Source organism: Leptosomus discolor, chromosome 3, assembly GCF_034619465.1.
Source record: "Leptosomus discolor isolate bLepDis1 chromosome 3, bLepDis1.hap2, whole genome shotgun sequence".
Taxonomy (NCBI): Eukaryota; Metazoa; Chordata; class Aves; order Leptosomiformes; family Leptosomidae; genus Leptosomus; species Leptosomus discolor.
The window spans coordinates 14,748,937-14,755,232 of NC_141393.1; positions in this window are offsets into that span (position 1 = coordinate 14,748,937).

The following is a 6,296-nucleotide window of genomic DNA, read 5'->3' on the forward strand; positions in this document are numbered from 1 at the left end:
ATTGCAGCTCAGCTTACCATTGAATCGAACATAGCCTGAGAATTCAGATAGATTTGTATTTTGCATATCTTTGAACCCACAATTAGAACACCACAGATTGTTATCCAACTTAGAGCAACACTGAGTGAGGAATATAACCAGATTTCAAAATATTTGTTGAAGTACACCTCCAAACCCCGCCTTATTCTGATGGCCAAGTAAGAATATCTGATCTACCCGTTTTTTTACTATTATGACAGCCAATGTGAAAAGTAGTCGGTGAAAATACCCTATTTTCAATCCACCTATTAATAAAACGAAAAGAAAAATGTTACTTCTGTTAAATACGTACATAACTTCCCTCAGCGTAGGTGTACACATATATCGGTATAAAATATAATGTAATAGGCCAATTCTGCTGTTATTTGTATCAGTGTGAATAATAATTGAACCCCTCCAAGCTAAAGCTACTGAGGGCAGTTACAATGTTTTTGGAAACAGAAAATGACCCATTATTTTAATCTAATTATCAAGGAACAGGAAATTGAAAAGTGGCATCGAGTTAGTAACAAAAACTTGACCTTCTGTCTGATGCTGGGAAAATCCGTTTCCTGAGTGCAGAGTCCAAAGTTGCAAACCTGCTGAGGAAGATGAGAGCATCTTCACTGCTGAACCAGCAAAGTCTGCTGGGGAGCGAGGTCTGCTGCTGGGCCAGGCTGGAGAACATCTCCAGCTGGCAGAACTGTGTGAGATGAGACTGCATGACAGCATGCTGTGGCGTGTCATAAGCTATGGCACGCAGGAAGAAGCAGATGAAAAACTGAAGTGAGATCTTTCTTCTGTGATAAACTTTGAAGGATAATTTCCTTTCCCACTGCTCTTCCAAAATAAAACCTTGGGTGATGCAAGATCTTCTCAACTTGCCTATGCAGATCTGCAGACACCCTGGAAGACCTTCACAGTTTGAGACTTTCCCCACTATCCTGTTCATGGCACAAGCCTCTGGGATCACAGCTTCCAAAACAGCCTCTGCTGCTTTCTCCAGAAGCTCTTTTCTCTTTAAGGTGTCTTTAAGTATCATACTGAAAAGCTGGGCACAACACAAATTATCTCAAATCTTGGTTTAAAGAATTGCTACATGTATAGAAATTAAATACGTTGTGGGCTGCAACTCATCTGGCACGTCCCTAAAACCACAATACAGTGTACAGAGTAAAAGTAAAGGGGGAAAAAAGGTGAGCAGTCCAAATACTAGTGTTACATTCACTGTGTTCAAAAGCAGGTGCAAAAAATAAAATAAAGACATAATTTTGTCTCCCTATAATTTTGATCAGCTCCAAAGAGATTTTTACTTCTGTATCATCCAGAAAAACAAATTATCGAAAGGCCTATGTGGTCTTGCAAAGAGCAGCTCAGTCCTTTAGAAAAACCAGCCACCTTAGGTTTAGATTTCATAAAGGCTTCATCTACGCTAGTAAATTAAACAGTAAATCCTTGGTTATCAGGTCAACTGATACTGACTCCTGACCTAGCTCAGGGTGATCTGGGAGGGTGCAGGTTAGCACAGGCGAGAGGTGCGCTGAGGGCTGCCCTGAAGATTTAACTGCAAAGCTTGTGGCCTTCAGTACCAAGAAATATTTCCTGGTGTCCCTTCATTGACTAGGCCAAAAATGTCCTTCATTTGGGGGTTCTGACAACCAAATCTGCTCCAAGCTTTTCTGGCTTTGGGGCATCACATCCCAATTGATCAGGATAAAGGCTTTTGCTGTTTCATTCTGCAAGGGTGTGTGGAAACAGGGTCCCTCGTGGGAAGCACTGGACCTTGACACCTTTCAAGAGCCACCTTGCTCAAGCTTGACACATGCTGCCGTACTGCTGCCTCCTGTCTACTCCTGGCAGAAGTGGACAGGAAAACTCTCAGAAAAAGTAACTGCTCATAATAAACTAACTGACCTACAACCAGACCTTTTGCCACCTGTTAAGCAACATTGGATACAGGACCCAATCATCCCTTTGCAAAACAAAATCTACAGTGGGGTTAGATGTTGCTTACCCAACACTGCCAAATACAGGCCCTTGCAGTGATTTTCACCCTTGTCTGGTTGTCACCCAGCTCATATATACTGAGGTCCATAAGGACTGGATGAAGAAAGCTGATCCTCCTCAGTCAGTAAGATTTTCCAGCATGGAGTGGGCAAATAATTGGCAAGATGGTTAATAATAACGAAAACAGTCCAAGGTTTTAGTCATTGCCAACAGCTAATGACCCTGAGGAAAAAGCTACTTGATGTCAGTGCTTACAGCTGGCTGAGCACTAGAGACTTTTTTCTCCTTAAAAATAGCATCCCTATTTACCACATTATTGTTGAGGAATGATTGCTGTTTCCATTGTAGCTGCTTTTCTGACTACGTTAAAACATTGCTCAAGCTGTGTAGCCGTGCCTGTGCCCCAGGGTAAAGTCTAGACACAAAAAGCTTGGGAAAATCGTATACAAGGCATCAAGGTATTGACACGTGTCAAATGTGTTTGATTATTTATTTGTTTACAAAAAATATGAATGCTTAAAACTTATATTTGGAATGCAGTTATAGTTATCAAATGATGCTTACATCTCTTTTCATATAGAAAAATGTATGCTTATGTCTGGAAGTATCTAAGCGGACCAATGCATCTCACATGCCAAGCTGACCTTTTAAAGAGATTTATTGGCATCTTTCTGAGAGGAAAAGCAGGCTTGGATATTGATATGTTGTGACTGGTTTTCTCTGCACTTCTGAGTTCCTATGTTGATCACAACTGAACAGTGCCGGGCTGAGCTCACATACAGAGGGACGGATTTGTAATGGGGAACACCCCGCCCCCAACCATTTCGGTGCTAACAGGTTAAAGAAGAGGCAGGCTCTGCTTGGTGCACTCCTGGGAGTGTTTTGCTGGGTTTGGGCTGTGGGGCAGTGGTACACGAGGTTTCTCCTGGCCGTGCTGAGGCCCAGCATGAAGGTATGACTGGTGAGAGGCGGGAAGAGGCTGGTAAGGGAGATGAAGGCGGGAGAAACACCATGGCAGCATGTGAAGTTGGGCCCTGGGGCTCATCTTTGCCCCCAGTGCCAGTGTCGCCTACAGTGCTACCACTGAGCTTTCTGAACTCGAGCCATGGCTTCACTGTTATTTAATTACAGGCCACTGTGCTTAGTAATGTGATATATGTGCCTCATGCTATTCATAACCTGCAACCTGACCCGGAGAAGCTGGGCAGAGCCCAAGCTCCCCCAATGTGGGGGATGGCCTCATGGCATGGTCCATCCAGGGCTCAGCACCCAGAAGGGTTTTGCCAACATTAGAGTGAGCATCCCCCACTGCAACACCCTACCTATTTCACTGTCTCTCCATTGCTTTCGCAGCAATCTCTGAAGTTTTTCTTCAGGTATTTGTGAGAGGATTTGTCTATCAGATGCCTTGGAAAGAACATGGTAAGTTCAAATGATTTTGGCCTGAAGATAATGTCTATACCATGGACTGCAACGCAGTGTCATGGTGCTTGGGCTGACTGCTGGGTACCAGAAACAATGTAAGTGAAAAAAAAAAAACCAAACGAGATCTGCACAGAGCTACTTTGCCTTGGAAGTAGAGAAAAAGAGGTAACAAGGCTGGGTCTACACTGTTCTCTTAGAGATATGCTGGGTCCTCCATGTGATGCAGCTGTGCTAACATAAGGAAAGGAAAAATGTCTAAGGAAAGATACAGATGTTCCAGTCTCAGTCACAGAGGTGAATCAGGAGAGAAAGCAATAAACCATACTGCTACTAGACTAAAAGTCTGGGTCTGCCACATAACACACGCAGAAGAGCAGCTGCACTGTGGTAACCAGCATTATTCTGGGCTATTTTAAGACCTTTATCCTGAATCAGCATTCAGGTGGTATACCGGCATGTTCAAATGTAGCAGCAGGGTTCATTAGTTCAGATAAAGCTTAATTTGTGTGACATCCTGGTATATAAATGAATTTTAAAATGAAGAAAAAAGGTATCAATAAGAATCCTATTAAACAGCAGATGATATATCAGGTATTTAAATGCATATGTATTCCTGTGCTTTGAATAGTATAGGCTCATTATTTAAATACCAGGGAACTAGACTGACAAATATCAGGATTTAGAACAGATATGTTTTAAGCTTGGAAGGGACCACAATGGTCAGAAATATCTTCCCAGCAGCCTAACAGCGTACTGAGCTGGCACGCACTTACTTGAATGCTTTCCCAACTCAGTGTAGGCTGGGAGAAAGGATAAGGGGGAAAAAAAACCCCTTATTTGCAAGTCTTGTCTCTTCCTCTGCCGGTAAGTACCTGTGAAGCCAGTGGCACCCACATAATGCCAGCAGCAACACCAGGGTGTACAGCTCTGTGTTTGCCATCAGCTGAGCCATGGCACAGCTCGCTTTTACCGACAGCTGCTCCTTGTGGGCTGGTTCCATATGCCTTTAGCTGTCACTAGAGACTGTGTGCCACGGAGGGACTGCCAGCCAGGCCTTGGTGGCAGTCACCACCAGCAATATGCAAGATGTAAGTGGCCTCTGCTTATGCTCAGGAGGTTCAAATGGGCTAAAGCAGTGTAGGGTACCTAATAGTTAAATTAGAAAAAGAATACTTAAGTACCTGGAAAATGATGGTGAAATTCCTGTCTGATTGGTCTATGGCAGACATCCTTGAACCATCCCAACTCCTTTTCTTGTGTAGGTCTTTTTTCTACCCAGAAGTTTTTAAGCGTAACTATGACCAAGAGCCTCCTTAAAATCTCACAGCTAGAGCTAGCTGAAATCTGGCCAAGGAGCCAAAAGAAGTGGAAGAAGAATTTGGAAGAAGATTACATCTCCTCTTTCCATTTTCTTCCAGCCCTCTAGTCCCATCAGCTCAACAGGTGCCAACACTTTTAACAGAATAATTTACAAAGGACTCTTGTTCCCTGAATGTTTTGATGTGCCTGAAGTGAATTTCTGCACTTTAAACAAATGCATTTGCACCTTCACTGCAAAGGTGAAAAAGCCTAGGAAAAGCCCAAGGACAGTCTGGTTTCCAATGGCATTTGTAGGTTTTTCCAATGAAGTAAGAGTAGCATTTTGCAAAAGGCAGTTTATACACCTCTTCTCCCCTTTATACTTAATAAGAACTAGTGAGACAGTGCTATTTTTCTGATCATCTGCTTTTGTATAGTAAAGGAATTCTTTAATATAAAACAGTATCTAATGGGTATATCAGCAAGTTCAGGAAAAATATTTAAAACAAATTCATTTACCATATACATCAATATTTTAGGCTTAAAAGAGCACTGTCATCTACTAACTGGGGAATTAAAGTAAACATCCATAGTAAGAGCTTTAGACACAAGGTTTTGCTTGTGAACTTTTCTGGATGCACTTGTCATTTTACATTTGTTTCATTTTGTCTTTCTCATGTTCTTGTCTGAGCAGTGAGACAAAACCTATCCTGATTACATCAGGAAAAACTTAACCAGGCAAAATGCTATCAAGTGCAAAGGAGAACAAAAGAGGAAAATATGTGTTTCCAATCACCACTCAGGTGAAAAACACATTTTAGACAAAATGGGGTTTGTTGTGCTTTTTTTTTAATATCCTTTAAAAAGGAGTAAATATTACAGCATTATTACCCCAGTACATTACCTCTTTTCTAGTCATTCACACCTGTGAAAACTGAATGCAAAAACGTGGCTTCACAACATTTGGGAAGTGGAGAAACATGTACAAAGTATCTTCAGAGTTAAACTGGATAAAAATCCACTTCACGTGAAAAAGGCCAGATTGTTTTTTCACTTAATTTACTAGTGTAAATTGCAGAAATATTTTCCAGGCACTATGCAGTGACTTTTTCTAATTTATCTGATTTTGCTTAGATGCAGTTATCTCTGATAAGGAGCAGGCTTATACCAATAAAAACCATTACAGAAGAATAATTTTCCTTTAAACTACTGCATGGAAAGTCAAAATAAAATAATTCTACTTTTGTATTCTGCAAAGAAAGGCACAGATTTATGCATACTTAGAAACCACCACTCAGAGCTGCAGGTGGCAAAGCAAGTCAAACAATGCAAACACTTCCATAAGAGCAAAACATGGTCATTTTTAAATTTATTTTTCAGAAAATGTTGTGAAGCACAGAATAGCTGTATTTTGAAGAGGGAAAGGGCAACAGGATGCAAGTCTTTTCTAATCTATAGTGGCTGGTGTTTGGGGTTTTCTTCTTATAAAAAAACCTCCATACAAATGCAGTCCCTGGCCACAACATACTCAAGTGACTGCTTCATTT